Consider the following 20,037-nt stretch of genomic DNA (forward strand, 5'->3'; position numbering starts at 1 on the left):
AAAAAAAGTTGCAAAGAAAGTGTTTAATATGAAGTTATGTAATGTACATCACTCAATGAAGCTTGAACAAAACCAGATGAAGCTGCTCAGAAAGTTCTGAGCAGCTATATACAAGTTCCACATTAATTTATTCAAATATGACAGAGTGCTGATAATATACAATAACTTCTGCCCACCATGGCTTCTATCACCTTAGATAAATGCATAAAGGTCTATATTTACTACATGTATTTATTGAATAAATAGCACTAAGCAATGTGTGCAGGGTCTTAAATTACTAGGCAGTTGGTCATCACTGTCACTTTAATTTGGCTTTATTCATCTGCTTTCCATCAAATTACAAATGCTGGCCAGTCATAACAACTGAGAACTTCTGCTGCTTGCATTGCAGATCAGTCCCTAGTACAGGACTCCAACTGCACATGGCTGGCATCTACACTGGTACCTGTCAATATCCTTCAGTACATGTTTAGACACTTAAATCCATATAACTTAAAGAGCAAAACCCACTAAAATTCTGTGAACTTCCTTTAGAATTTGTCCCAGAAGCAAAGCATTCTGTAAGTCATACAGAATTTCTTCAGGAGGAGTAGAGAGAGAGAAAAGAGAGCCAAGGATAGCCATGAAACAACATCCCTTCCCTTCAAGGGAAATTACAGCTAATATTTTAGAAATTTTTTTTTGTCCTTAAAGCTTTACTGGAACATTAGCACAGCTCTAAACACATCAGAGACAACTGTCTGTGATTGTCACATCTATGGTAGGAGGATCACTTCAAATACACCGAAACATCATTACAATCTTGGGTTTTTTAAACTATATACACCACTGGAAACCCAACTGTTTCTCCCCTCCATCGTTTGCTTCATGCAGATTTTCTTAAGGCTGCCACTTTTAATCCTTTAAGAACAATTTTAACAAATCCTTTTTAACAAATTCTGATCAGCATTTATGATCATCTAAGGTAGCACTTATCTCTTACTGAAAACAAAACCAAACCAAAGCAAACCACAAATTGGTTTTGTTTTCAGTAAGATATAAAAACAAAAAAACCACCTTGGTCTTTTGACCAGGTTCAATCAATACAACTTGTAACCACTGCAATGTCTCTGAAAAAGTTTGAAAGTCAACAGAATGCAGAATAAACATTATAAAATGGAAGTATGTAAGAGACATACAGAATACTAAGCAGGTAAAATAAAGGCAAGAAGCTGCTTTCCTCAGGTAGAATCACAGACTGGTTTGGGTTGGAAAGGACTGTCATGGGCAGAGAGGTGGACATCTACTAGATTAGGTTGCTCAAAATCCTATCCAACCTGGCCCTGAACACTTCCAAGGATGGAGCATCTGCATTTCCCTGGGCAATCCGCTTCCATGTCTCAACAGCCTAATTGTTTAGAATTTCTTGCTTAGATTTCATCTAAATGTACCATTCTTTACTTATAGAAGCCTAAATCCCTAGAGGCCCTGGTATAAAGTCTCTCTCCATTTTTGCTATAAAGCCCACTTTAAAGTACTGCAAGGCAGAAGTCAGTTCTTTCTTTGCACTGGCAAAGGTGGTTTTGTGGTTAAAACCAAGATGAGCTACAAAGCAAGCCCCAAGTAGAACGAAAAATCTCTGCCAGAATCAGCTGGGCTCTGTCCATGACCAGCTCAGGCTTCAGAGTCATGTTCCCCAAAAGGAGGCTCAGGAAGGAAATGAGGCAACATGCCAGGGGCAGGGGCAAGGGCAAGGGCCATGCAGTGTACAAAGACCACTGCCACAGAAAACTTGAACTAACAAAGATGTGAAGCAGTACCAAATTTGTCAGCTATAAAAGTAAGTAATCTAACATGGCACAAAGAGGAGAAACAAGAAGGATGTCTGAAGACAATGGGCTAATAACACACACTACCACGAGTCCTCACCTGGAGAATCAGAGACCTACTGAAAATAAAGCTATGGTAATTACTAGTCTAGACTTGATATTATGTACCCTGAAGGGGCACTGATATAACCTGATTTTAGTGCTTTGCAAAATAACTCTTGATCTGTTCTTCCACTGTTTGAAACTGATGTCCTGCAAGTTTTCTACATATGAGAAAAAGGTCCTTATGCGTATCTTTCTCAAGCACATCTCTGCAATACAGCCACAAATTAAACACAAGCAAATGGACTACCAACCCTGTAGGAACAGCAACAACAGAAACACTGCAATGAATTGGGCTGTTTGAACTGGTGCTGGATTTTTAAAAATACTGATATGTTCTGTTCATACAGATGTGTGACGACCTCTGTGAACTGCATAACAGTGTAACAAATGGGTAATTCACTTGCTCCACAAAACACATATTATTGCACTATTTAAGAAAAGATGCCATCTGTAATATAGTTGCAAATCACCAGTGCTTTTTAGACTAATAGATAGAGAAGTTTACTTAAATTTAAATTAACTGACAAATTATAACATGCCTATTCTAGAGTCTGTAAGACAATACATAAAATCACTTAAAGATCTTTTTCTTAGAAAGTACTGTATTTCAAATTATAAACGAATTATAAATTCCTGAAGTATTTAATTACCTGAGATATTTCATCTAAAAAAGACCCAGCATTCAGTTTTCTTGATGCTTTATAACCCAGTTTGTAAAACAAAGACTTTAGAACCAGGTTGCAAGCCAACAACTATCAACCATTATATGGGATTTAACTACTCCCTAAGTCAAAGGAACTATGTTTGAAGATATATAGTATTTCAGTTTCTTTATAAATCATTTCAATGGTGAAACTTGTTTGACCAGTTTCAGTATTGTGTCAACATAAAAATATCTGAAACTAAGAAATATTAAGTGAAACCAATCTCAGAGAACATTGGAAAAACTTCAAGCAGGGGAAACTACAGGAAAATTAGTAACTAGCATTGAAAAATATTTTGTCTTCAGAGAAATTATCTGTCTTAAATATAGGTTTAACAAATTAGTAATAATAAGTAAAGCACACTAAATGAGCATTATCACTTTTCCACCAAAGAATTCTTAACATGATTTAATTTGTAGTCAGAACAATCTACAGTATACCAGTCCTGAAACAACTGTGCCAAGCTTACTATGAAGCAAGCTCACAGATACATAATTTTAATAAGATTATAGACATCTGAAATACTAGGGTTCCTAAAATAGTGCTCTTTTCTAAATTAGCAATATGCATTGCTTTCTTTAACGAAACTTCCATTCTATTGTTTTACCATGAAGAGCTGTAAGAGGGAGAATGGCCATTGACATTAGAGGGAAAACAGCCACGAACCAAATATCACTGTTTGGTAAATGAGGGATGGAGGAAGAAAAAAACTATGCATTTTGGCAGTTATTTTACTCACAAAATAAAATTGATTTTTCTTTCTTCCCTTCTCATTTTCCCTCATTAGCCTACAAGAAGCACCAGATCTACGCACAACATGAAAATTAAGAGATTAAATGGAAGGTAAGAGCAGCAGCCTCAACTTCAAGTTGCATCTCAAAGATCAAGACTTGCCTGTAGTCTGGTCCACCACTGAACAAGCACAATACCTCTTTAACAAAGGAAAGATATCTGGCAGGTTACATGGAAACCTCTGCTGTCTGAACTCTTCTTCACTAGCCTGAATGCTGCCTTCAACATTTGGAGTGATAGACAAGGGAAGCTCACGCTGCTGAGCTTGGCTCACGTTGCAGGCACTATGAGGCACTATGAGAAGCTGAGTTTGTCAAAAACTTAAAGAAAGATCTCCAAGGTTTGTTCATGAGTATATAAAGTTTGTCTCACATTAAATGTAACCAGAATATTCAAAAGCTTCTAAGGCAATTTTCAAGAACAGTTTTAACTCGTTTTTGAAAGACACGTATTCTCTAGTAATAGGAAAGACAGCTATTTTAATTAGTTTTTCTAAGCAACAAAATAAAAAGACATTCCTAGAATTATGTAGATCAGTAAAATGAGTTCATTATAATTACTTACTATAGTGTTATCGTGTAATTTTTTAATTTCACAAAGTTGGATGCAATGGAAAATGATCTTGATATAACCTACAAAAAGCAGTCTAAACACTTGGAAATGGTGAAATCATATAATCACACTTGCACATACAAAAAGACTAAGCCACCAAAAGCACCAGTCTCTACTTCTCAACTCTATTTGACAGTTCCAAAATCCAGGCACACATCCAGAAGAACTTTCTGCCCCATGTCTGGTCAGTAAAGAAATTGAGGTTAACCTTTAATTTTTAATGTCACCTGCAGCCAGTGACTGCTTTTTCTAATGCAAGTGACAGATAAACAGCAAAACACTCCCAAGATGATACACAAAGCACCACATACCATAAGTGCATTTTTATTTTTATACCAACTCAATTTCTCAAATGGATAACCAATGTTCCTACTAATTTACATTAAGAATTGAGTGAGGCATGAAAATTGTTCTGATGCATAGGCTCTATTTCTTTAATGTACTGCATAGTGTTCTGTACTTTATTGCAACACTGGAAAAAGCTAACTACACTTAAAAGGTACAGAAACTACATATCCAAGCTCATATATGTCCTAAAAGATCATTTCAGAAAGGAGTTTAAAATTATCCAGAGAATAGGAAGAAAAATTAACTAATTAAAGGCACTGATGGAAGTCAGTTAAAAAAAAAAGTACCTATTAAAATGAGTTTACTGACCTTTAACTACTTGAACTAGTGTGTTTCTATAGACCAACACTAGAACTTTAAATCCACATTGCTAGGATTTCCAATTTTTAATTCCTTTATACAATTCAATACTATCACCTTAACATTTGCAAGGTAATTCCAAACTAAACAGAGGGAATATGGCAAATTGAGGTAATATAGTCTAGCTATTTAAGGCCAAATTGGCAAGTCTTGAACAGTAAACACTGTATCATTACTAAACACTGCCATGCTGTTAATGTTAAGGAGAGGTTTAAATTAGAGAGTGAATTGCCCCTTCAGGTCGGGACTTAGGGCATATTATGGGAGAAAGCAAAGAAAAACTCCCACTGACACGGTCTATGTTCCACCAGTTCTGTGGGAAGCAGACTGCAACACAGTTATCCGTCAATTTTAAAACCAAATACTACAGTCACTATTTTCAGTTGTCTTTTAAAATTTAATGCAGGCAAACTAAGCAGAAAAGAACCTCTATTTGTAAAATAAGATTTCTTTTGACACAGAAATGGTAGGAAAATAGTTTTTGGACAACTGCAGGAGACACATCACAAACATTTTTATAAATGTCAAATGTGTAACTATGGCATTAATGAAAATGAGGCAAAGTCAGCTTGGTTTTTTTCAAAAATACAAAAAAAACCCCAAGAAACTCACATAGTGGCAGGTGCTCAAACACAAAGGAGACAGTTGTCTTCAGGAGGATATTCTCCACACTTATAACAGGCAAATAGCACTGGGATATGCCCCGGCCACCAGGAGCAATGAGGAAGCTGGAATGGCAGTTCTGGTACCAGACTTCTGGAATTGACCTTCAGATGGAGAATAAATATACTTAGTGAAAAAAAAAAGCCTAAGAATAGTTGGAGTTTTTTATTTGATCAAACAGTATTCAAGTTGAGGATTCAAGACATAAGGCACTGCATTTCTTTGGGACATTTCAATATAACAAAAACAAAAGTGACTGAAATTAGCTTAAGTATTTTCAAGTCAAGTAAGTACCATATTTCACATAATCATGTATCAGGAGAGATAGAAACAACATGTAAAGTAAATTCATGTGGTTTAGTTTATTTATTTCTAAGATGACAATAATGGCAGACAGACAACTCTAACATCTTGAACATTATGGATACTTATTCAATATTCAACCTGAAATTTTTATCAACGTGTGATTCTTGGATATTTCTCAGAATTACCTCAATTTCTCCTCCTGTGAATGAACTTCTCAAAAACATGTAACTTACAAATTTCTATAAATTGGTATTTTAGATCTATTTTCTAGAAAGTTGTTCAATCATTATTGATAAGACCACAAGAAGCTGTATAGGGTTTAACAGCACACTACTGGTTTCATACACACTAAAAACGTTGAAGGTTATGGTTCTAAGAAAAATTTAACAAATGAAACATCAGCAACTGATCAGACATCTTTCATTAACTCTCCTTTAACTGCTCAAATCACAAAAAATAAGCAAATAAAATTCAAACAAGCCCTCTTCAAAATATGTTTATGCAGAATGTTTCAGCAACTGTGAGATGACATAAGTCTACTCATGGCAGGATAAAATTATATTTTAAAATAATTCTTCCTGTTTCAAATATGCAAAGCTAATAGTGTTGAATTGGAAACATCATCTTCCCTTTTTGAAAAGGTGGTACTTTACTGTTTCTATAGTGTTCTCAACAGGAAATGTGAGAACACAACCATCTAGACACATTTATATAAAATCCTAAATGACACTGATTTTGCAGGTAAATACCAAAAGAGCTCCTGAAATCTGACCAATGTTGAAATCTGATGGCTGCAATATTACAGTATTGCAATATTTAGAAATATACCACAAAAAAGCATACCCACTTGTAAAAAATAAAAATTGGGATTTTTAAAAAGAGATTCAATTAAAGGTAATTGTCTGCTCTTGAGTATATAAAACAGTTCCAACTGAATAGTGGGCTTAGGGTTTTTTTTTGTAATTTGGATTAGCATTCTAATTACCACATACTAGCACATAAATGTATTTTTATTCTAGAGCATACTTTGAGTTATTAAGTCTGGCATTAAATTTTGTAACAAGATGTAATATATCTAATTCAAGAGGGCTTAGAGTATTCCTGTATTACTTATTAATATGTTAAGTGAATGTTTGGACAATTGATTTCAACTAGGTTTTGTGACTAAAACATGTGACAAAATACAATTTTCAAATTACATAGTCCATTTGTCATAACTACTGTTCTTTCTAATTTCTATAGGTGTTAACAAATTAAACAAAAAAAGCCACACTCACTAAATAAAGAACAGTAACCATTTCAGAATCTAAAATAAATCGTTAGCATTAGCAAATGTGTCCATTTAGCCACTAGCAAAGCATCCTTTGCTGTTCTGCCTTCCCGCTGCCTTCCTTTGCTTTTTATACCATCCTTCCTGCATTTCCACCCAAACTCTGTAAGTGTATATTTGCAGAGGACTTCCTACAGAGAGACCACAGTCTTGTACTGAAGCAACAATGAATAATAACAAATGCACTGCTCAAGTATCACAAACCAACTCAGTCACAGGTGGACCCAAACGGTTGGTTTAATAAAATCAATATATTTAAGACACTAATCCTGTCAATTCCTACTGAAACTACAGAAACATCCCCAGCCAATGGCTTAAATAATGTTCATGTAGCAAAAAAGATAGAAAATATTACTCTGTGTAAGTTCTGAAAACAGAGGTGATGACAATGTATTTCACACCAGTTCAGCACAAAGATTTTTGTGTGATTCATAGAGTTTTGACAGTTTTTTTCAATAAGTTAGACTGAAAAATGGTCTCTATGCCTGCACTGATGTTTTCTGAGTTACAAACAAGTCAGACAGACTAGGGAGAATGGGAAAAGTATGATCTCCATTTGAGCATTTGGCCTAGCTGAAATCAAAAGATGGACTTACTGTGAATATGAAGAAAATTATCTCAGAAAATGAAAAAAGATTAAGACATTAATAAGTTACCAGAGTAACTTATAAAACAAAACAGAATATTAAGATTTTTATTACCATGACAAAAGATATAAAGGATTTTTTTCTTGAAAAGTAAGAGAAAGTAACTTTTTGACATGAGCTATTAGTAAGCACAAACAGAATCTGCCTGTATTTTAGCAAGTGATGGCATCCTCATGTAGACAGCTCATTTTGAAGGATACCTACTAAACATTTCTGGAACCTACATGAGGACTGCATAAATCAATACCATCACAAATGCAGACCATCTGTCAGATGTCTTGAACATCATTTAAAACAAACAGTCTTCAATATATGAATAAAGTCTTAAATACATGAATAACGTAAGGAAATAAAAGTATTTCCTTGCTTGCACAAATGCCTCCATTCCCACATATGATGGAGGAAATCAGGAATTCAGTATCATATGCTAGGAGAAGGTTCCTAACAACTAGAATTACTCCAATGTTTAAAGGAGTAGGTATCAGGAAGCAAACACAGGTAATATCTGCCTTAAACCTCTCAAGGGAAGTGTTTAGGGAAACTACTTTTTCAAGGTAACAAAACAGGTACAATAGTAGATACCTTTCAAAGAAGCAGTTCTGCTTCCCATGCTCCACTAGTTACACAACCATGTTCTGCTTGGAAGACTGAGAACATGAAAACATCCCAATGCATGGCACTTGCTCTCAGTAAGCCTTACCTAACTCTTTTTTTCAAAATATATTAAACTAAAGGGCAGGAGGAGAAAAAGGGGATGGGAACAAAGAAAAGAAACTAGTGTGATTTTACTATTGTCTGTTCTTCCTCCCTCAATACTGTCTCCATTAAAAAAAAATTACAGAACTAAGAATTCATGTATATTTCACTATTTTAGTAAATATATTTGATTAATTTCTCATCAAGATTCAATGGTATTTCAAATGTTTATGCTGAGGGATTCAAATCTGGATTCTTTTCACATAGTCTCTCTCTAAGTAAATAAATTTTAAATTGGACTTTAATTTCAAATAGCCATGTCCTGCTTTTTTGACACCTGTCCATCATAATACAGAATTAAAACCCAAAAATACTAATATTGACATCAAGATGCAATGAAATTATTTTAAGAAGAACAATTCCTTTAAAAACAAAATATGTGGCATGTTTAAAGTATGGAATTTGGTCACTGAAGAGAGTCCCACTTTTGCATTGCTTCTCAGGTACACACAAAAGAGCATTCTAAGATGCCAGAAGCCAAGAAAGATATTCACTTGTACAGGTCTATTAAATCTGTGAATGCAAGAGCTGCTGCATTTCACAGTCTATTATTTATATGACAGAATGAAGATCTGAAAACATGAAATATAGCCTTAAATTATTCACTTATTCTTTTCACAAAAGGAGAAACCGTCAATCTAACACTAAAAGACTTCAAGCATATTTCTAAAGGTTTCATGAAAATTGCCTTATTTATCAAAACTTTATTCCCTCCGTTTGTTCATTAAATACTGTAGCTTTGCATTAAGGTCAAGCAGTGTCAACCAATTACTGTTGTTGGAAAAGTCCTACTTCCTTAATACTCAAAGAAACCATGGTATATAGTGAATTATTTTAATAGGCAAACTGAACACTGTTTATCCAAAGTATATTTCAACCATAAAAACATATTTTAAGGGTTTCTATCAACAATCAATTATAGTACGATTTATTATCGCAGCAACATTAAGCATGATTCTTTGTCTGCTTAAATGCCAACTTTAAAAAATATACATTTATTTTAGCATATTCAGCAACATTCTGTTCTTAGCTCATAATAAAGGAAAGTAACAAAAATTAAGTGACCTATAAAGCAAACTGAAAGGTAAAAGATAAAACACTGAATTTTAAAGAGACAGTAAAAATTGGTATAAACAATTCTTCTGTTCTCATTCTCTGTTGGTGGGCAAGAGGGCTCAGCTTATATGACAGACCTGAAAAAAAATCCACCCTGCTTTTGCTGCTCCTAATTTTGTAGCTTTATATCAGGGTGAAATTCTCCATCTTGCAATATACAAGAGAAAGTGGTAATACACAAATTTATTAAACACAAAGAAAAGGCCACTCATAGGCCATCCTACCTAATATCAAAGCCAAAGTCATTCAGGATAAAAGGATTTCCTTAATATGTTTTGATATATCAGCCGAGGACAAAGTCCCCCATGTCCTACCTCAATCTTCTACCTGACCCATTTTAATGGCCTGCAGTTCAAAAGGCTACAATGATGATTTTACTATGTAATCACCTCTAATTTCACATTTCAGAGAAGTAAAATTTTGGATCTCTTTTTTTTTTGGAACTGACCTGTTTATTGCCATTTCACCTAGTAGATAAGCTGTGGCAAAAGAACACAATATTCTGATGGTAACCTTTGAAATCTTACTACCATGAGCCTAACTGTGACTTTCTGAAGTTACAAAACATGCAAAAGCAAAGAAAATTTCTTCTACATATCCTGTCAGCTTGTCTCACTGGAAAAAAAGTCATCATCCATGTCCTGTACCAGTGATCAATGAGACCTACAGTGATACAAGACACACATGCCATTGCTACAAACAAGGAGAGGAAATAAAGTAACAAAAGGAATTTAAAAAACCAAAAAACACCAACCTGAAAAGTCTTGCTGAAATTATAGAGAAAGACATAACATCTGTTGTCTCATTATCTCTAAAAGATCAGAATAAAGGAAATCAAAAGACGTAGAAAAGAAAAAAACAATCAACCAAATTTAGAACAAGTCCTCTCCAGTCTCCCCTCAGGGGGTTTAGGTTACACCTTCAAGTTACAATCTAGTAGTGAAACCTGAAAAGATTCTAGAACCTAATATTGCACAAACAAATTTCAAGAAGATAAAAGAACATAGAGAAAAAAAATTGATCCCTTCAAACTCATCTGAATGACTTCACTGCTAACTGGGTTCATGGATGGGAGGTATCAGTAGATGTGATACAAACTTTAGATTAGAGAGATTTTAAACATGTTCTGCATTGTTTCTGCCATATATAACAAAATACTGTCCAGACATAATCATTATAAGCTGGACACAAAAACTATTGAAATCAGAGAGCAATTGTTCTAAAAAGAATATTTTTAACAGCTCTCTCAAACCATATACACATATTACAAATGTTACTCAGAGACATTTGTTTGATCTGTTTCTATCTGGTATTTTCATAACAATCCTAGTGACTCCAAGTTGTATTTTTAAAATCAGCAGATAATAGAATGTTGGTAGAAAATAGCAGCACCTCAAAGGAAAGATTTCCAAATGCTTTCAAAAAATGGAAGATATAGTCAGAAATCAATAAAGACAAATCAAAAGTGCTACCTTTATAAAAGGCACATCATAGATATGAACAAAAAATGGACCACCAGTAAACCATTACATAGGGTATCAATGAAGAGAGAGGAATGCAAATAAAAAGAGTAAATTTTGTTGGATCTTTGAAAAACACATCTCATCAAAATACACTGGCAAGCACACAAAGTGCATATGGTTGGGTGTGTGCACAAGTGGTAGCACATGTGGCAGCACCTGCATTGAACAACTGAAAATTACTTTTTTCCATCTCTTTCTGTACTTTATACAGTTTTCGATATCATAATTCTTAGAAGATGTGGGAAAACTATGGAAAGTCAATGGGAGCATGACTTCAAGGACTGCTGGGGTATGACACAAACTGAAGCTTCTCAGGAAAGGTTTGATCAATGTGTACTTGATCCTGCTGCAGGACAGACTGAGAAGTGGGAATGTGTCACCTTCCAGGCAATACAGTTCTTCAATGCCTGTCCACCTACCACAGCCAACTACAGTAAGAGACTGAAGAAAAAGGAGAAGTGTTTCTGCACATCTTCAACAGCTTAAGTTCCCTCTGATTTATCTCTTACCTTCAGATTTCCATATACAAACCCATCACTTCCCTTGTTAACAGACAGGTGGACAGGAGATTATTACTCTGCATAGTTGTTTTTAAATTTCTTTGTCATGAGCCAATAGTAGATTGAGAATATCTGTGGGCAACTTTTCCTGTTTCATCGTTCTTTGGCTAAAATTACATAGCATTTCATGTAAAAGAAGCATCACTGGTTATTTTTATAAATGCATTACATGTTTGTTCTTAAAAGGAGGATGAACACATGAAAACCTAACACACAAATAGTAGAAAGAAATTATATCCTGAACTGCACAGAATGAAAACAAAGTTTTTTTAGAAGACCTCCTTTCTTTGTCCTGGCTTCTTCATGGATAGCTCTTAATAATTCCTTAACTCCTGTCCTGAAATAACAATCAAAAATGGTTTGAAAAATCAAAGTGGCATGCTAACCAACAGCTCTTCTGTGAATGAGAGAACAATCTTCAGCTTGAAGGGACATTTCATATGAGTATGATGGATCAGAAGAAACGTATCTTCTGTATGGATGAAAGACAGCAGAGAGAATAAACTCTGCTTTTCTAGATCTATCAGCTCTACTGGATAGCACTAGCCAGCAGTGGGAGATATGGAGGCGGGTTGTAAGATAACGAACAGGCTAGAGGCAAGAGCTGTTATAATTATAGCGGGGAACACAGAATTTGTTAAAGGAAGTCTACTGTATAATTACATTTGAAAATTTAGCAAGATGCCCAGAGGCTGGCTTGCAGCTGTCAGGAACTGGTAATGCTGGAGTTCTGCTCAGGAGAAAACCACCACTGCACAGAAGCACACCTCCACTTCCCTGTAGTTGAGCCAGCTTTGATGGGGCCAAAGAATGACTTCAGCTAAAATTAGTAAAGTTACACAATACAGGAGATTATACCTATTCTCAGTAAAAAGTGCTCAGAGACTGGGGATTATTTTAAAGGAAATTAAATGGTTTTGATAATACATTAAGTATGTTTTTTGAATAAGCGTCAATGACAGTACTTTTTAAAATTGCATCTTTAATAACAGTTAAATTCTGATTTTTTAAAATGATATTAATTCATAATCAAACTAACCTCATCTCTTTGCATACAAAGTCATAGTTTTCTCTTTGGCCTATTTGGCCCAATAAAATGAAAACACATGAGTGAAGCGCAGATAAAATGCAAGAATAAAAATAAATCTGTATACTTGTTTCTTCCTTGGATTTAGAGCTGAAGAGACGTTACTGCTGAGAAACAAGTAGCAAACTACACACACACAAAGTGGTAATGTGTAGACAAAGTGATCAAGTATGAAACAACTAAGCCATTCCTAATAAAAATAAAGAAATAGGATTGAACAATTAAAAAAGGCTCATTTTATATGAAATTATTGATTCTACATTAAAAAGTATATTCTGCTAATTCAGATGTTAGCAAACGAAGTGCTGTGCATGCTGGAAAACATCACCAACTGTATTCCTGGTGTTTATGTAAAAAAAAATTGAGCAAGAAGCATACTACAAAATAAATTTGACCATATAAAATTATGTTGTCATATTAACACCACGAGAAAATAAAAAGCTCTGGAAGACAGATCAGAGTCCACAAGCCTACACCACAAGTTTAAGTCAAAACTTACAGTAGAATTATTTCTAAATGCTGTAAAAACTGCTTCTTTTATTTGAGATCTAGGCCTTTGTAAGAAATTTAAGTATATTTGTCTAATTGGCATTATGGACTGTAAAGAGAGAAAACTGATCCTCATTTCAGCTTTATTAAACTTGCTACTGCTTCCAGACTGAAGAAAATGCATACATTCTCTAATCATGTCTAAGTGTTGAATTCTGAAGTGCAGACAGCTCATCAACTACTCCATATTTGCTCCATTAGCCTAAAGATATCCTTTTTTGATGCCCCATTATTAAAATTGGTATAAATACTTCAGATGTCCTTGCTATAGAAAGGTAGAAATATTTTCTAAATATAGGCTTTGCTCACTTAGAAAAATGTTCTCAACATAAGACTGAACAAATTTTTTTTTTTGTGCATCAAGTCTGCCTTTTGCTCAGTGTAACAGGACTGCAGGAGGACTGGGATTTGCTATCTACATTTTGTTTAAGGATAGAGGAGGAAAACAATCCAAGAAATCAGTAATTTTATACAAATTTTCTCCCCTCTTTTTTTTGTTGTTACACTTTTCATTTTACAAAGGTGGACAACTGACAGATAATAATCTCAATAAAAGAGGGATTCCTACTGAACATACATCGTTTCAGTTTTGTTTGACTTTTACAGAAAATTAACCTTTGAAATTTAACATATTCCTTTGCTTTAATTTTAAAATTAAAATACAGTCACTTGAAAAATTCCAGTCTTGGAAAGGCATATAAATTAAACCTAAGTACTGGGTTTTTATTAATGAGAAATTAAAATTCATTTTGAAAGAAATTTCACGAGTACAATATGGATTTCAGAGAGTGACCCACTTTTTATTTCAATCTTTTTTTTTCAGGATGGTCTAATTACAAATATTCTGAGCCTTGGTCAATTCTGGTTGCACAGATATTGCAAATAGAAAAGAAAAGTGTCAGGCTTCATATTGATTTCTCCTACCTCAAGCATAAGTTTCCTATGTTGACTTTTGACATATTCATCTATATTACATTATATAATGCAGCTTCAAGGAATGCAATGATCCCTTCAGGAATGTACAGAGAAGAACTCATTCTTTCATCTAAAATATTACTGTAAAGGAACAAAAGCATTTTTGTGCAACAGTAACCTTTATGTATCAACAATTCCACAGTAAAATGTAAGAAAACAAACTACATTATATTGTTGATTGTTGCATGTTCTTGTTGTCCTGGACAAAAAATAAAAAAGCCTTTAAACTTCTGAATATTGATTCTGAAAGAAAAAGCATATCTTAAATGGAATCCTGTAGGTTCTAGCATGCAAGCACAAAATCCATTAATCTAGGGGGCACTTTTACCTTTTTTTAACAGGAAAAAAGCAGCCAAACATAAAAACAAAACATCAGAATGAAACATCAGTGTGATCTTCTTTGCTGATACATAATGCAAAATGAACACAGCTCAAACTTGTAGAAAATACACATTTTTCAAGATATGAACATTTTCAGCACAAAGCTTTGTACAGAAGTAAAGTTTTCCAATACCATTGAAAAGTGCTAGTTCCCCAGTCTGGCTGTGCTTTCACAGGTAGCTCTACTTCTTCTGCAACACGAGGCTCCCATCATCACAAGCATGGTGTGAATTCCATAGGGCTTTAACTCACAGCGATGTACAATGCTACACCTTCAACCAAAAGGCAGCTTGCTGTATCTGTGCTATAACTTTTTTGGACTCCTCTCCTATCTGTACATACATGTAAGAGATTATCCTGTCCTGTAGATTATAACTCTTTTGAGAAAAGACCATTGTCCAGTTTTATGTTTTAGCTAAAGAGATGTGATTTCTGATGCTCTTATCACTAGCTGTTTCCAAAACATATAGTAATTTGTATTTTCAGCCTTCTTATTTGAACTTACCTATGTATCTGCCCCCTGAAACAGACAGTTTTCAAAAAAAGTTGCACAACATAACTTACTGGAGTTTTAAAATGTATGACCATTTGTATGAGATTCAGGTTATCCATCCATAGGAAGGCAGACTTTTAGCATAATGTTATTTAAAATGGGAATAAAATAGCCTATTCTTTCTAAACTTGGTTTCAAGTATTTTAAATAGTTTGCCTCTATTATTCTACTAATAAAACAGGGGATGTCAAAGAGCATATAAAATTTTCTAAATTAAGGAAAGAAAACCTAGAATGCACATTATATGTAAGTGGTAATAGGCAGAGACAACTTCACCAGGCTGTGACATATGACATCTGGTAGACTATTATCATAATAAATGGGAAAAGTAGGTGAGATTCTGTCAACAGCAAGGTAAGAAGAAATGCATCTTCATCAGAATGACAAACATATCTGCCTTTAACAAACATAGGTCAAACCAAAATCCAGGCATCTATGAATTAAATATTTCCACTTTATTTAACCCCTTTTCGTTTGGATTTTAACAATTTAATTGAAGCACATCTACATTAATCCGAGATATTTATTTATGTAATTTAATTTCATTTTAGTAAGGATAAATTAAACTTACTAATAACCAATGGCTAAAAACTCACAAGAAACAGCCTATTATTTTTCACACTTTTATAAATAATTTTAATTATGGCAAATAGTAATTTAACGATTCTCAAACTTCAAAATAAATACACTGTACACTAATCTACAACTCTTTTTGGTACAACCATCACATAGATGTTAAATTAGCTTCGTCTCTCCAGCTGATCAGCTGAATGGCAGCACCACTAATCTGGGGACCATACTAGGTATTTGACAGTATGTGTGACCTACAAAAAAAAATTTTCATATAAGAGAAAGAAGAGGGAAATAGTAACTTATTGAAAGTAGGTCATGTTCCCACAAACCATGTTTTTTATGGTCCGTTTTTCTCCATGCTTTATTCTTCAATTTCATGTCATCAGATGAGAATAAATGAAAAGAACCATCATAAAATTCTTGTTCCATGGAGACTGAAAATTGTCATTGGGTGCTTAAAAAAACCTTAGAATATTGCCTTTTTATTTGTGACTAAAAGCAAGACCTAATTTGTACTTAGTCCTTACAAAATTAGATATATGCCTGCAAAGTAAAATTTCCTAGATTACAACAATTTTCTGCACATAAAAAAGTAACAGAGGTTTGAAACTCACCAAGTGAACAGTCAAATCACAAAGCAATGATGGGATTTTGTAAGCATCATGGATGGAATACACTGGTTAAGTAAATGAAAGAAGGGTTTTTTTGGTTTTTTTTTCACTTGTTTTTGATATGAAAAAAACTTGAAAAAGCAAATTGCCGAGAGGTACTGAAATATAAAATATTAGAAGAAAGATGGTGGAAGAAAAGGCAGAATATTCTTACTGCATTCCTAGATACCCATTTCCGTGATATTGTGTTAGTTTTGGGATCTTTCCAACATCCTGCTGGAAAAGACAGTCTGAGCGATGGTATTAACTCTTCAACCACTCTCAAGAAATTAATGAGTGATTTGGTCATATATTTTCAGACTTCAGTACAAGCTGATGGCATTAAGATACCAGAGAGATTTGGCAACTGTGTCTCTATCTCATGTGTACTCTCACTTCATAACTATTGTCTCTTGTAACACATAAATGAGGATGCTTGAAATGTAAGGAAAGAAACCACAAAAATTTTGCCATTTCTGTACACCCCAATAAATGCATGACAGTTTAATGCTGATTTAAGTCTGTCTGACAGGAGACAGATATCCCATTCTGGCCCAGTACTTGCCTTCCTCCAGAAGAAAGGCTTCTGCCACAAAGTAACTTGTGTGCAACCTCTTCTGTTCACTGACAAAGAACTTGGAAACACAAACCTCTCTAAACTTCTTCAAGCATAAAAGATGGAGCATGAAGAAAGATGGAGTAAGGCAGCTAATATGTCCAAAGCAAGATATGTTAGGGAAGTGATTTCCTTTTACACCAGTTGAATGGCTAACCCATTTTTTGGGTTGAAACTCTGTTCTCATAGCAATTTAATTGTTTTTAAATCAAATACCAGAAGCATGTGGAATACAAAATAAATAACTTCTGTTTTTTCTTCAACACAAATTCAAATAAATGCATAGAGACTTGCTCAAGAACTTAATGGAGGAGGATGGGGACATCTAACACTGCATGAAGCTGGAGTGGGGATCATGTCATTGAACCAGGGCTCAGATTCCACTCCTGATGTAGACTGTGACACCCATTCTCCAAAAAGCTGGGCAAGTCAGTCTGCTGGAAGTGGAGAGAATGGCATTTGTACATAGGAAGTTCTACTTTGGTTTCTGTTGTGTACCATAGTTGTAATAGGAAAAGTAGATTATAAAGGGACTTGACACATTGCTCTACCTATTTACTGGACTGAACTTGGCTAAGTGCATACAGCTCTTCCACTCAGCAATGAAATAAGAAAAAAGTGAATTAAAAAAAATCAGTAACACTGGTAGTTGGCTTACCACAATTTCAGTTCATAATTCTGCGGTTTTAAATTTTGTTCAAGCCCAAAACTGAAATAAGAAGAGTATCTACTGAACATTACCATCAACATACACAGCTACCTAACACTTCATAACTTCGTTAGAGTCTCCTCATAACCAGTCAGGGACTATTTCACAAATCATGTCTTAACTGAAAAAATGCATCAACTTGCTTCGCTAATCTGACCACCTTTAGTAACAAAACTGGTATTCAAAACAGCAGCTATACTGAGCTCAAGAAGATTTTATAATAAAAACTATAATTAAATACAGCAGACTTCAGAAAAGTGAGAAATAAGAAAAGTCACAATCACTAACTATTAGAGATATAAGAGAAACTAAAGTAAGATACAGAATTAAATTGATGTGATGGTGTATTTCAATATATTTCATGCATTCCTTTTGATTTTACAATCCAAATACCAAAACAGGTAACTGAAACCTTATCCACAGAATTTATCCAGAATCATTAAAACATTACTGTTTGATAAATAAAAATATAATCCAATCATTTATGCTAGAAAGCATCAATTCAAGTTCATCTACTTTTAGCAGAAAAAACCCCATAAACAAAAAAACAACAGGAGACCATATTTGCCTTATTTGTTGATTCCTTAGTGTAAGCTTACAATTGATAAGGTAAACTTGAAGAACCTGGAAATTCAATCACAGCAATCTAAATGACCAGTTAATAGCCAAAAAACTAATAGATCTAGTGCAGATTTTACTCTATGGCATAAAGTTGTTGACAATACATTTCTCAATAAAGAAAAATTGAATTATAGCCTTAGGGTGGTTTAATTTGGTACAAATTTTGAATAATGTTATATACATTTCCAAAGCAGATGCTAAGAGACTCTACAAGGACACTCAGCTCAATCAGAAGCCAGATTAAAGTTCCATCTGGAATGAAACAGTTCCACAGCTCTATTACAATTAGCAGAGTCACCAATGTCAGACTCAAAAGTTAGGCAATGTGAAACTCTTTCTCTTCAAAATACAGCTATTTTGAAGAGAAAAAACCAGTGCTTCACACATCTTTAAAACAGACTTTTTAAGTACTCACAAACTTGTATTTTTGTAGTCAGGATGAAAACTCTCATTCTTATTATTATGGTAATATGAATCACAAAGACTATCCAGACAGAACGATTTCCTATCACCTCTCCCACTGCATGAATGTAGCATTAGAAGTCACAAATGTTCAAGTAGCTGCAATACTCAAAATATCAGCAGGCTGAGAATTGCACAGAGCAAAATTCAAGACTGATTTCAAATTGCCCTGATCTTTGCATTCCCGATTTCCAGAGTTCTTGTTATGAAATAAAGCATCTTCCCAACATGGCATGCTGAAGAACTGCACTGAAGTGACACATCTTTAGTCAAAATAAGAACAGAATTACCTGTGAGACTTAATGGCTAAAAGTGAAAGCCTGATTCTTCAGACAAATATTCAGTGTAATGGGGTTTTCCTAGATTTAAGGAAAAACCAAACTTCAACAGAAGTTTACAAAAGAAAAGCATCCTTTCAAAGCATAATTCAGTAAATGGTAGCTGATACAAAGACAGTAAAAAACATGTTAAAGATAGAAAAAAATATGCCACATGACTTAAATTTACTATTTTACCATTTAAATAAATAATGCACCACACAAATAAGCAAGAAGTTGGAAATCAAATGCCCACATCTCGCATCTCTTTCCCTCCAAATAAATTCACAGTGGATACAGAGCAATACAGACTCATAAAAAATCACATCTCATTACACACGTTTTCATCAAGAACATCTTGGTTAAAGAGCATATTTCTATTTTCCAGTTCCCAGTTACGTTAATCCGCCTGATTTCTACTGTCAAACAGTAAGCTGCTAAGTCTGAAAATATCGACAATGACAATATCCAGGTAAGAGCAAAGTTGAGAAATAACTGCAGCCACTGTTCAGTTAGCAGCCTATACTGTTCTGCAATGAAGTAAATTCCAGCTTCCAAAGAGAACAGCAAGAGTCACAATTTTATATTTAGTACCTTTAATTAGTGTTTAAATACTATCCAATAATGTCCATATCTGAAATTTAATCTTCTTAATCTTTAGAGAGAAAAATTAACAATCTGGAGCAACAATACAACTTTGTCCTTAGTCTGACTCTGTTGTTATTTCTGCAAACTGTGCACAAGAGAACTATTGCCAACACCATGCAGCAGGATGGAGGCATTTAAGAGGCATTTAGAAACAGCAAAGACTAGCTGAAATTTAAGGATAGAAGCAAAATATCAAAATTAAGATCAATGCAACCTGATCAGTGCCATTGACAGAACATTGGCTTTTTAAGGCAGTGGTCAACAAG

The 20,037-nt window shown here is 34.3% G+C and overlaps 1 protein-coding gene across 7 annotated transcripts in view; it reads right to left on the reverse strand.

Moving 5' to 3' along the window:
• The window catches only part of TBC1D5 (TBC1 domain family member 5), a 318,058-nt gene that overhangs the window by 241,542 nt on the left and 56,479 nt on the right, over window positions 1-20,037 (reverse strand). For 5 of the 7 annotated variants that reach the window (XM_071429307.1, XM_071429306.1, XM_071429305.1 and 2 more), the window contains exon 3: window positions 5,342-5,496. The exons of the other annotated variants lie outside the window; for them this stretch is intronic. The gene's annotated coding sequence lies outside the window, so the exon portion shown is untranslated. The remainder of the gene's footprint in view (window positions 1-5,341; window positions 5,497-20,037) is intronic. 7 annotated transcript variants of the gene reach the window in all.

Source organism: Agelaius tricolor, unplaced genomic scaffold (genome assembly GCF_023055355.1).
Source record: "Agelaius tricolor isolate 1412-34295 unplaced genomic scaffold, bAgeTri1.0.p SCAF_6, whole genome shotgun sequence".
Lineage (NCBI taxonomy): Eukaryota > Metazoa > Chordata > Aves > Passeriformes > Icteridae > Agelaius > Agelaius tricolor.